Below are 13411 nucleotides of genomic sequence, written 5' to 3'. Positions count from 1 at the left end.
GGATTAACCATCTTGGCAGAGAGACCATTGGGGCTAATCTATAAATGTTCCCCAGTTTCCCTTACCCTTACTTTCTATTACACCAACAGCAAAGCCCCAACACAAACCTTAGGGATGCTAGAGTTCCTGAAATGAAAACACCCAAGGTGAGTGAAGCTCACTCAGAGCTCTGACCGTATCTGTACCGAGTTCCAGTGGAGCGAATCCAGAACAGACAAGCCCAGCCCTGCTACCTGGTGGCATCGATCCCTTGGAAACGCTCATAAAATGAGTGAGCAGACGTTGTAGCAGGGGATTTGCGAAGAGACAGGATCAGCACCTGAGCTTTCTGGTGACCTTTGGATGGTAGTGACAATTGGTTTTTCTTCTGCAGCTGATGGCCCGAGGCCAACTGGGATCCCTGACAATGGACCTGGTCCATCCTCGGCAGGGTCAGTGAGTGTTTTTGGGCAGTGATTTTCTCCAGATCACTGTGGTCACTGGGGTGTGGGCGAGGGGCACAGTGTTCCATCCTGTAATGGGTATAGAACCATAGCGAGGGGACGCATGCCCTCTGCCAGAGCCAGGTGGGTGGCATGAGGAGAAACAAGTGCCACTTATTAAAGGTCGGTGGTGTGCCACGCATTGTGCCAGCGGCTCCTGTGGCAGATGAAGAAACTTAGTCTCAGAAGCTCCACAGCTCACAGCAGGACACACAGCCAGGACATGGTGGCATCAGGCAACATGAACAAAAGCAAGCTCAAGTTGCTTTCACTGCGTGATGCTAAGTCCCGGACCAGACTATGGCCATACTGTGGCCTGGATACTGTTCTGGAGAAATAATATTCTTGAGTAGGAGCTAGATTGTGCCTTTAGCTTTTCCGAAGGCTTGGAAATAATTTATCTTCTCTGGAAAGGCACCCAGTGCACTTATATGTGGAGATGATAGTCCCTTTGCTTGGCAGGGTAACTAATATGCAATAGGAAAGTTCTTTGCTCTTCCAGTTTTATTATAATAATCATATCTGAATAATATGACTATTGTGAGCATTAAATGAGATTTGCATTCATTGAATGCATACAGTCAAAACTCTGTATAGTACCTATTATTTTTATTGTTGTGACAGGACTTGAACTCAGAACCTTGCACTTTTGAGGCAGATGGTGGCACCACTGAGCTAAATCCCTGGCCCTGTACCTAATTTAAAAAAAAAAAATCATCATTAGTCATGCTATGTTGACATATTGTTAGAAGTCTAGTCTTCTATTTCACGTGTTTTTATATAAAATATAAATATCATGTGAACACGGGATTTGGGATAAAAGTTGTGCTATCGCTGGTCATCAGTTGATATAGTTTTACTTTTTCCTCATAAATTAAAATTGTACATTAAGAGTTTTGTGTGAGTCAAAATTGCGGAGTAAAATCACATACAGCAGTGGGAACTCCCATAGGCCACTGGTTGGAAAAACCAGTGCCGATCTTACTGTGGAGAGCAACCCAGGAGCCATGAACCCAAAAGGCTAGAGTGCGCCTGCGCCGCGATTCTCTGGACCCAGAGGAGCTGACCTGCGCGTGCACAAGGGGCAGGTGCGTAATGTCGAGGGCAGGATGATTTGGGACAGTAAAATAAAGACGCCATTTGAAAGCCCAGCAACAGGATAATGATTAAGTTGAGATTAAAGTCATTCAGTGGGACAGTATGCCAAAGTTAAAATAAATGACTCGGAACTCTAAGTACCAGCAAGGTAATATCAAGGGGTAATGCTGAATGAAAAGCAAATTGCAGGATCGGGGATTTAGCTCAGTGGTTCCGTCGCCTGCCTCGCAAGCCCAAGGACCCGAGTTCAATCCCCAGATGAGAATGGGTCCTCTGAAGAGCAAGTGCCATTCGGCCGCCCTGTGGATCCTCACACAAGCACTGGAGCATGGAGGGTCAGTGATGAGATTTGACAGAGTTGGGCGGTGAGTACTTTTCTGTGTGCTGAAAATCTTTCATAATTTTAAACAGGGTTTTGTTACTTGTTTTGTCTTCTCTCTGCTCATTTTGGCTTTGTTTTATTTTACCACCATCAGCACCTTTTGCCTAGGTGTGCATTTCTCAGGACAGTGATACAGGTTTGGGGTTTATGGATTCCATTTTGGAGCATTAGGAATTGATTTCTTTGGGTTCAGATGCTGGGAGTGCAGTGCAAGCCAAGGTCTGGTAGACTGGATTGTTTCACAGGGTGTCTGCTTGGCCTGTGAAACTCCCTGCTAGCCAGCTCACCCCTACCGACCACAGCCTGCAAGGTGTGGCTTGGGTGGTTGACCATTGCCAAGGGCAAGGACTGGGCCCACAGGGTCCCCTGGCCCTTACTGGCTGGTTGCTGCTCTCCTCAACTACTCAAGGGCTTAGGAAGAAGTCTGGTGTGTGCAGAGTGTTCACTGACCTACTGGAGGAAGCAGGGTTCAGAGAGGCCAGGGAGCTTTGGGACTTTCTGGTTAATGTGTGACTTCAACCTAGGTGGAAACAGGAGCACTGAGTTCAGAGGAGGGCTCAGAGTAAATGGGAGCCAATTCAGTGGGTGTGAGCAGGCGGGAACCCGAGGACTGGGAACAAGGCCTTGGATCTAAAGCGTGCTGCTTTGAATATGCTGACTGGGCAGGTCATCGTGGGTGCCACCGCGGCACTCGGACAGTGCAGTGGGGATGGCTCTTCAAAGGTCCCTTAGAAAACGCAAAGCAACTTTTCCCTTAGAGAGGTTTGGGGTCGCTTATTTTCTTCCAGTAAGAACACTCCCCATGAGCTCTACTCTCCTGACAGACTTTTAAGGGTGCAGTGCCCTATTCTGGTCTGTCAGCACACTGCACCTACAGCAGGGACCGTCACATTTTAAGTGTCCTTTACCTTTCCCAGGAAATACATTCAGGTATAGATGCCTGACCCTGCTCCTCGGAGACGCACATAATGTATATTTATGCTGGTGCCCAGAAACTACTTTTTTGAAGAGCCCCACAAGGGATTTTGGTGTAGACTTTTCTGCAGACCACACTTTGAGAAGTTCTGATCTAGAAGTAAGTGAAGAAGGGAAGCTTCCTGGAGGAGGTGAGGGCTAAGCTGAGGTCTAATAGCAAACATGAGTTTTATGCAAGATAGAGGGCAAGGATCTCTAGCTCTGTATTTCTCCACGTGTAGCCCACAGACTGCTGCCTGTGTACAGTGCGTTCACGGGCAGTGCATGTCAGGACTGTCACAACAATTCAGTGTCGAGATCTTGTGTAGCGGTCTGCCACTCTCTCACCATCCCAGGGTGTGATCCTTTCTCAGCAGCGTTGTCCACACCCTCTGATCGTAGTGTAGAACAGGCTGGGTGATCTGGGACTGTACGGGGCCCGCACGACTGAGCAGCCAAGCATCAGGTTGCCTGTATGTGCAGTGTGGATTGGAAGTTAAGCCCAACAAAACCCCCTAACTGGTCTGTCTCTCATCTCTCACGGGGGTTTGGGGATATTGTTCTACACAGATGCACAAGAGAAGAGCTGCTTTTAGGCACTGAAGAAAGTTCCTCATAGGGAGGCCAAAGGGGAAAGAAAGCTTACATCAAGAGGCAAGCCTGGGAGGGAAGGGGACAGTTTGCTACCTGAGTGAGAAGTTTACAGGTCCTGAGTGACTGGAGACCCACTAAGTGGATTTAGGTTGATGCTTGCAGGCTCCAGCTTCTCTGTTTGGAATTTCTCAGTGAATCTCTTGTGAGTTTGGGCTCCCGGTTACCAGCAGCGTGTGCTGAAGGCAGAAGCAGCACAAGTTTGTTTGTCTGAATGCTTTGCTTTTTATTTGGTTGTTTGCATGTTTCCCTCAAAGGCCTCTCTTCAGATGTGTTCTCTGTGCTGATCCCGGGCTTGACGGTCTGTGCCAGGAGGATTCAAACCTCCCTCACCCCTCAGTCTGTTTCACCCCCAAGCATCCCATCTGTTCCTGCTGTTAGCGGAGCTGGGGCTCCATCCCAGAGAGCTGACCTCATGCATCTCATTTTAGAATGAATGCCACGTGTTTTTCAGGCACTGTGGTGCTTTGCGAAAACACTTTGATTTCTCCCTTGGAACATTTCAAACTATAGAAAAGTTGAAAGAGTAGCACCAGCACCATAAAGACCTTTACACCCTTCACCTAGATGCGTCAGATTGATAACATTTTACCAATTGTCTCTCTCTTTTTAAATGCATACTATAAGTTGTGCAACTGCTGGGAGCGCTGACTGTAGATGACGATGGTCCGGCCTAACTTGCTCCTCCCTTGGATGAAGTAGAGCTCTGGGAGAGCAGGCGAGAGGAGGGCATGGCTGCGTAAGGCCTGGCCAAGAAGAGGATGTGTCTGCCTCCCCCTCCACTCCCCATAAAACCATCAAGCATGATGTCCTGCAGACCAGACTCCTTTACCTCCCCTGTGCTTCCCTCATCTCTCACCCTGCAGTTGCCTGGCGGTCTTTCTCTCCCGTCAGGAGGAAGGCTCCACCTGGACCCAGCTTTGTATCTCTTTTTTCTTTTGTATCACTTTGTTTTCATCTCCCGCCAGGGACCCTTCAGCCATGCAGGCTGCGGCATAGAACACAGACATTGTTTTTCTGCAGAACCACTTGAGAGTGAATTGCAAAGATGCCCCTTGATACCTAAAAACTCCACCATGTAACTCCCAAGACTGAGGGCTTCCTCTTACCTGACACATGTAACTGTCCAGTTCAAGTAATCTAACATCGATACAATATTCTTATACAACATAACATTATCTAGTATGCTATATAGCACAGCGTTGTTATTGTACTACTAGTCGAGTCTCCCCACTTTCTCTTTAGAATGCTGTTTAAGGCAGTTAATTTTCTTAGCCAGGACCCAAGGTGATAGGCTGCATCACCCCTTCATTCTGGAATAGTTCCGTAGCTCTTTTCTGTCTTCTGATATTGACGGCTTGGAAGAGCACAGGCCACTTGCTTTGCAGAATGACTCTTAGTCTGGCTTTGCTTTCTGATTGCTTTCTCCTGATTAGATCCAGGTTAAACATGTGGACAGAAAAACTACGAGAGTGAGGCATCCTTCAAACATCGTGTTACACAGTGCCAGGAGTCACACGTGTGGAGTGCTTGGTGAGGAAGAACTTTGCAATGCTTAAGACTCAATGCACCGGAATCCATTTATTGCCCAGATTGCTTCCTGGAGCATAAAAGCTGCTCTAGAAAGCTCTGTCTATCTTTATTTTTGTGTAAGAGTTCAGCTTCAGAGGCTGTGGCCGGCAGACGTGCAGTCAACAGTCAGGCTGCCTCCTGGCTCCTCAGGGCTAATAGTGAAGAGAGACAAGCAATAAACGAGTAAGTGATCTGACTAAGTCAGGTGTAGGCTGTGACAGATGCTGTAACAGGAATAAAACAATAGAACGGGGCAGAGTTCAGCAAGAGAAAGTCACTATCCATAAGTCACTGCCCCCTGAAGTACCCATTGCCAGGGGAACACCGAATACACAAGTGGGGTTACGTATAGACCGCGTGTCACCAAGAAGAGTGAAGCTGGTCAGCAGGTCCAGTGGAGGGGGACCCAGAGGACCTCGTTCGGAAGGTGACATCGGGGCAGACAGAGATGAAATGAGGCTGGGTAATGTGACCTGGCAGGGAGGGGGACTGTGAGAGCGGAGGAGGTAAAGCAAGGAGCTCAGGGTGGGGTTCAGGCTGGAGTGGAGCAGGCCTGTGGGCATGGGAGGCACTGAGAACCATGGCGTGGCCGGGGACTGAACATGGAGGTGCCCAGGCCGTGGTGAGGACTTCGGGTGCTCTCCTTAGCAGAACAGAAACCGTTGGGAAGTTGAGAGCCGTGAGTGACAGGATCCCGTGTTTGAAAAGCTTCGCTGTGGGAACTTTGTAAAGAACTTGATGAAGTGGGAAGGAGGCCTGGAGGCCGAGTAACCAGAACGATGGCCTGGCTTTGCTCACTGCTGTCCAGCGACCCCGAATAACGAACGCTCAGTGTTTAAGTGAAGCAAAGAGTGCATGAATGGCCGAAGGAATGAAGCGGCACACTAACTTTCATTATTTGTTTTTCTTTTCTGGTAGTGGGAATCGAACTCAGGACCTTGCATTTGCCAGACTAGCTTCCATTATTAGCATTCAAGTCCAGAAACCTGTCGCATGACTGCCAGGTTTGCACGGTGTCGATGTAATTAACGCGAGACCACTTTTCTCTGAGTTTGCTTTCTTCCTTATTTCTTGATTAAGAATACCCACAAGAGACATTTGCACATGGTTTAGAAGAGGGGCGCTAAGGAGCAGGCATATCCTAAGCACTCCAGAGGCCAGAATAGGGTCAAGACTTTGCAGAGTACTGTGTAAGTACAAAAAATGTACATGGTTTTCGCCAAAATGTTGGCACCCTGGAGAATCCTGATGAAGCATAAGAAAGTATTTGCAGCGCTCGCACATGTGGTCCCCACAGGCTCATCTCATCGGCCTGGGGTTCTGTCTGCAGCTCCTGCCACCCCTGAAGATTAACCCTTTTCCGGCCCCGAATCCTGGTCCAGTAGATGTATGACCGCACAACGGGGGCTTGTCGTGAGATCAGAGGAGACAGGGGCGGGCAGTCGCAGGCTGCTCCTTGTCTGTTTGGCCTCTTCCTCGTCCTCGCACCAATCCCGATGTCTCTGAGAACCTGCCGCCCCCTGAGCCTGCAGCCAGTCTCATGCTGACTGCCTTGTACTCTGTTCCTGAACAAACCCTGAGCATAAGCACCAGATTTCAAGTATTTCTTGACCTCAAATCTTGGGCTTTTCTATCCTAAATTCTAAAACTATTCAAATGTTAAGGTGACTTTACAAAGGTACTCTCAATCTCTTAACTATTCCGGTACCAGTTATGTTTACCATAGCATGCAGAAGTTTTCAAAACAGGTGAAGATGTCTGTCTTCCGGTTTGATAGAGTCTTGCCAAAAAAGCAGTTTTTTCATTGTTAGTTGGCCTGAGACGCATAGAAGGAAATGTCTCAGATTGGGTTTTGCAACATGCGAACTAAGTAACCCCTCTGTGATTCCTGGAGAGGGGGAGGTGCGCTCGGCAATCATTGGCAGACACCCCGGTGTCTTTGCTTGGGGGCTGTGACCTTAGATTGAGTTCCCGAGATTAAAGTTTAGTCCCACTTTGAGGCCAGGTCTAAAATATTCTAATTCTTTTTGTTGTTGTTGCTGTTAATGGGGGAACAGAAATCAGAGCTTTTCAGACCCCAGCAAGAATTTGTCAATCAGGTTCCATTGGCCTCTGCAGCTCAAAAAGTGGCATTCGTGGATGGGCGGGGCCAGGTGGGACCACGCCCCCAAGAGGGAGCAGAGACGCCCTTGAGGGACAGATGCTGTCCAGCTCGGCCATTCCTGCGTGCAGGGTTGTGCGCTGGCACTGGGCATACCTCCTGGCTTATTTAATTTATTTTTAAATTTAAAACTCTTTTTTGGCATGTGATAATGGTATATATTGGTGGGGTACAGAGTGTTACCCCAGCACAGGCATCCGGCGTGCGCTGGTGAAGTCAGGCGAAGGGGTGTTTCCTGTCCTAGCCACTCCTTTGTATTCAGTGCTACCGTCGCCCCACTGCACGGGGCACAGTAGGACTTGCTTCTCACTGTCTTGGGGTACCCACTCTGCACCCTTCTTTTCTCCCTCCTCCTCTCCCGTTCCTAGCCTCCAGGAATCACTGTTCCACATTCAGATAAACCGTCTTTCAGCTTTCACATATGAGAGAGAACATAAGCTTGTTTTTCTGTGATTGGCTGATTTTGCTTAACATGTCTTTGGTTCCATCCATTTTGCTGCAAACAATAGCATTTCACTCTCTTATTTCTTTTTTCTTTTCTTTCTTTCTTTCTTTTTTTTTTGAGACAGGGTCTCACTATGTAGTTGTGACTGACCTGGAACTCACTATGTAGCCCAGGCTGGTCTTGAACTCACAGCGATCCTCCTGCCTCAGCCTCCTGAGCGCTGGGATTACAGCACCACCACACCTGGCTAGCATTGCACTCTTTGAGGCTGACTAGTATTCTACAGTGCATTTAGTCCACATTTTCTTTATCCACCTAATGTGCACGGAGGCTGAGTCTGTGTCTTAGCTACTACAGGCAGCACTTCAACCAATATGAATGTGCAGATATCGCTGCTATTCTGGCTTCATTTCCTCTCTCCCTTATATTTTAATGACCAGCAGGATGGATTTTATTGACATGTCTGTTATTTTTTATGTTAGAAACAGAGTGCAAATTTTCAGTACAAAACGGGACACATGATGAGCAAGTGCAAGAGAGGCAGGGCCCCCGGCCACACGCTACGGCCTGCTGTGTGTGGCAAGCAGAGGCCGAGTCAGCGTCTGCCTGCCTCGCATGTGCCCAGGTCCTATTCACAGCCTGGGGCCCTAAGGGGCTTGTTCTTAGGGACTGTGTAGGAAGATTGATTTTACGATGCTCTGCATGGGATCAGAACAGGAATTTTTCAGCTAGTAATGTCCTTGACATTGTGACTGGAGATGTCAGTCTGGAAACTGGAAGACGTCACCAGGAGGGAAGGACAGTCTCCCCGTGTGTGAGGGACAGGCAGTGTCCAGGGAATGGACTGACTTTGTCTTGAGGGGAAAACATCGGAAAGAATGAAATGAGAGAGCACAGAATCCAGGCAGGCAAAAACGAAGCACTCTTGAGGAATTCCTCCATCACCAGGACAACACTGCTGGGCCTCTCATCCTGCCTTTCCCAGTGACAATTTCCATGATGGTAGAGGGTATATTATTTTTTCCACAGAATTTTGCTGTTGAAGAGAACTACAGAGACTTCTACTTTTTTCAACTTGTTTTACATTTCAAAGGTAAATAAAATCAGGACTGTATTAAAAATCAAGTTGCTCATGGTGCACAGGTGCGGTGGGAGGACAGGGAACTGCGCCAACTGCAGAAGGTGTGCCTGTCGCAGGGAGCTTTCGTTACCCAGCTGTAGCCACCCACGCCAAACAGGAAGCAGGAAGTGGGCCCACAATAAACAGACCTAACACTGTAGAGAAATGAAAATCTCACTTTTGAAGGTGAAATCTCCTGATTTTTTTTTTTAAAGTTGTTGACAAATTCAAAACCCTGAACACACCCGACAGGCCAAAGCGAGCATGCTGGGAGGTCCACATTAGGGTAGGAAACCACCCGTCCATGACTTGTAATCTTCCAGCATCCCTCACATTTCTGTGTCAGCTGTGAGCTTCGCACCTCACTTCCCATCTCCTGTTCACTAAATCAGCCACCTTCGGCACGGTCATTTCCTCTGCTCCTCGTGCTGACAGAGACCTTAAAGAAAGATAATATTTTACTTTTGTTTTCCAGCTCCCATTCACCAGTTTGTGCTTGTTCAGTCAGAAATGGAGGACCTGTGAAGAACTAAAAAATACTTTAAAACTCTCGTGCCAGCACTATTTTTTATTAAATAATTTTCCTTCTATAGTGAACTAGATAGAAAGAGGATGTTCGGAGTCCAGGTTCACAAGGTTCAGGGGTTTTTGCTCAGCAGAGCCCAAAAATAGAATGAAAAAACACAATTGGTAAATCTTTAATGCCCATTATTCTGCCTTCCCCTGACAAATGCAGTAACTAGAACCTTTTCTCCTTGATACTTCAGGCACAGTGCTGACTGGAAGATTAATTCTACTTTTAAAAAAATATATATATGCAGGTGGTTCTATTTCTTGATTCTTTTTGAGCATTTTTAATGCAAGAAGGAAACAGTGACATAATACCCAACTTGATTATAGATCTTTCTCCTGCATTTCCACACAAACCCATAGGATGAATCAGAGACACACTGTAAACCTATGAACTTCAGTTTTGGGCAAAGACCATCCTGTAGGCAAGCCAATTTCCCTGGCTACATTTTTTTCTTTATTTAGTGAGCAAATGTATTTACTTTAAAATACTATATATTCTGTTATTAAACAGAATCTTCATCTTTTGAAGAAATCCTGAGGAAGTTTTTATGCTTCAAACACCTTAGAATAGGAAAATGCATTGTAACATCAGTGAGTGGGGAGAGAAATATGATTTTTTCAATCATTAAAATTTAGGTCACAAAGTACATGCACCCACAGAGATAGAATTTAAAAACACAACTGGTAAATCTTCAATGCTTCAATACTCCCGTGACATATGCATTTTGAAGATGACACAATGGGCAAATGTTTAATGAGTATAGCCACACTGTTTGTTCATTTCATGGCTCTAAGCTTTCCTTGACAGGGAGGCTCTATTTCGTGTGACTTTTTTTTTTTTCCCCTTTTGGTATGGGGGATCGAACTCTGGTCCTTGTGCTTGTGAGGCAGGTGGCAGAACCACTGAGCTAAATCCCTGGCCCACATGTGACTTCTTTTTGCTTCTGTCTCTCATTTGCAAAACCTATGCCATAACATAGTCCTTTAGGAAGCTGTTGTGAAATGAAATGGTATAAAACATGTCATGCTTGGAGCAGTACCGTGTCTCCCACATACACAGAAACCCTGCTGAGTGGTTAGCATTGCTAAAAAGACCTGCTCTACTAGTGTCATTGTAGCTCTCTTGCTTGCAGCTATTAAGTGGGACAGAGAGAAGTTAATTCCAGGGCTCACTATCTTTCCATCACAGCCCATGACCAGGATAAGTCTGACAAAATTCAAAACCAGACTCTATTTTTTGCATCTCATTGTGAAAAAAAATGAATGTTGGATGATGTTTCATTAAACCTGACTGCTTATAGCACAAAGACCCACAGTGCTGCTTGTGTATGTTCCTGTAAAGCACACATTCTCTGTGAAATGCCTTGGTGGGGAGGTGAGGTGTTTCTCTTTGGGATCATCAGAGTCTCCAAGGAAGAAACAACTTCCCTGGAGCTGTGACTACGGAAGCCGCATAGGTAGCTGTTCACCTTGAGCTTCCATATAAGCCATTCCCAAACAAAGCATGAAACAGTTTGCCAAGGGTCCTGGACATTTTATCAGCACATGGTTTAGGTAATTCTGGAACTTTTTCTCTGTTGGATCCACTTTTTCTTCATAATCTCTCACTCAGACTGGGCATAGCTGTTTTATCTGCTTTGTCTCAGTCAGACTATGATATAGTGAGGCTGGGTGGGATTTCTAGTTATATCACTTTTATTGGTTGGTTAAATTGAGGTTGGTGAGACAAGGATGAAGAGAATAGTGCTGTCAACTCCTAGATTGGTGGGGAGAGTGTATGAGTGACCCAGAGCACCAATTCCAGACAAATGAGCTCAGTCAGTGAGGACAGACTGCAGATTCCAAGCCTTCCAGCTTTCCTCTGTAGACCCTGTGTTCAAAATGCACACATACACTCACCTTTTGATGGTCTTTCAAGGACTTACAGATCTTTCCTGCTCCTCACGGGCCCCAGATTAACAACCTTTGCTCTAGAAAATCTAAAAGAGGCAGAGAAGTGTGTTTACAGACGAGGTCACTCTAGTCCTGGTCAGGATACTGTAAGTCCTCTTTGACCCTTGGCAAGATAAACAGATTGTTAGAGGAAACTAGGCCTGGTTCCTTTCTAAAAATGGTTGAAAGTTTCATTTTGTTTATGAAAAAGAATCTGTCAAGCTGGTGACTCATTATTCCTTTCCTTCAGGGAAAGACATGGAAGGAGTCAGGAGAACATTTATTGCTGGGCTGTGTCGAGTCAACTTTCTTCTTCCTGAGGTTTTCGGTGCTCCTGGTAGTGCTCTGGCCTTCTGTGTCATTTCCAGGTCTCTACACAGGGAAGGGCCAGCTGCCTGCTCATCCTGCTTGCCAAGCCTGGTGAGGTGAACCAACATGGTGGCCTCTGAGTCATTCAGGGAGGGCTGGGAGGTGACCAGGTTCATTAGGTGGGGCTTGGGCTCCCAGCAGGCAATGACCTTCTTGCCAAAGACAGGCAAGGAGAAGCTGTTGATTTTGCCTCTGTCTCTCGATGCCAGAGAAAACCCAAAATGGCTTTGAAAATGTTGATTAGTTTTGGAGACGAATGCGACTGTCATTCAACAGCATAGGCACTAAATAAATACGTGGGGTGTGAATTCCAGGCAATGCAACATTAATTCAAGCAACGAGGTAAAATAAATTAATGCAGTCAATTACAATTAATTACAAGAAATATGAAAAGAATCTGATGAACAGCAAAGATAAAATGATGGCTTTGGGTGGCTCTTGAGAAGCCTAATCCAATGTACAGTTAAGTTTTAGACTCTATTTGTCACAGACTTCTTTCCCTTGAAGTCAAGTTCCTCTTAGATCTGGAATTTTCTACCGCATATCATTACAGATTTAATTTCACCCACATCTCACAGTGAATTATATTTATACACAAACACAGATATACACATATTTAAGCACCTACTTAACCATTCACTACTGATATCGCTCTTAATAAGTCAGTAGCCCAGAAATTTGGATCAAGGAAAAGGGGAATTTGTGTGTATCTGTGTGTTTTAATTACGAGCAAGCTGTGTCAAGTCACAAATTTAACTGTTTGTGGTGCACACATCCTTAATTTGAGGAAACAAGTTATGTTTTGTTTCTAAAAACATTAAAAATGTATCTTGGTGATGTCTTTAGCAGATAAAAAGATTTGAAGAAGGGAGGAAGAAAGACTTTAGATCACTGCCACCTTGTTTTCTGCGCCCCAGAAAAATGTTGCTGTGTGTCTTCTAACAGCTGCCAGCACATGTCTGAAACACATTCCCAGGAGAAATGCAAGGGAAAAATTCCTTTAAGCTGGCCATGTGCTGCAAGCATAATACAGAAGGTCATGGAAGTTGTTGTTCGGAGCTCTTTAGAAGTCCTCCTTGCACATCATGTTGGGTGGGATAAAGTTCCCCACCCCTGCCTAAATCAACCCCAACGAGGGGACTGGTGAAGGGTAAATAGAATATGTCCCATGCACACTTTGCCAACAAGGGGAGGGACGTTAAACAGTCCACTAAAATAGGTGCTTTAGCAGGGAAGCAGGATACCCCTGCTATGTAGACCTTATCATCATTTTTTACTGTATGTCTTAGTCACTTTCTTGGTTGATGAGACTACCTCATGCTCACAGCTTAAGCGAATAGATTTATTTTGGTACAGTTTCAGACTATAGGCAGCTAGCTTCAAGGGAAACCTGCATGGCAGAGGGGCCCAGTGCCGAGGAAATCTCAGGACAGGGCAGCCAGGGAGCAGGAAGGAAAGGGAAGGGGCGAGAGGGAGAGAAACTTGTCCACGGTGCTTTTGCTCTTCCTGATGGTCCCGCCCTCCCAGCATCACACTGGGCCATGAGAATAACACCCTGTGATCCAACCGGAGTCCAAAAGCACTGCTCCGGAACACAGAGGCTTCTAGGGGACATCCCAGATCTAAACCACAGCATCCACATGCCACATTAGGCCTACGCCGTGCCTTTATT

This window comes from Fukomys damarensis, unplaced genomic scaffold (assembly GCF_012274545.1).
Source record: "Fukomys damarensis isolate Sample0158 unplaced genomic scaffold, DMR_v1.0_HiC HiC_scaffold_22, whole genome shotgun sequence".
Lineage (NCBI taxonomy): Eukaryota > Metazoa > Chordata > Mammalia > Rodentia > Bathyergidae > Fukomys > Fukomys damarensis.
Note: the sequence above shows the minus strand (reverse complement) of the source record.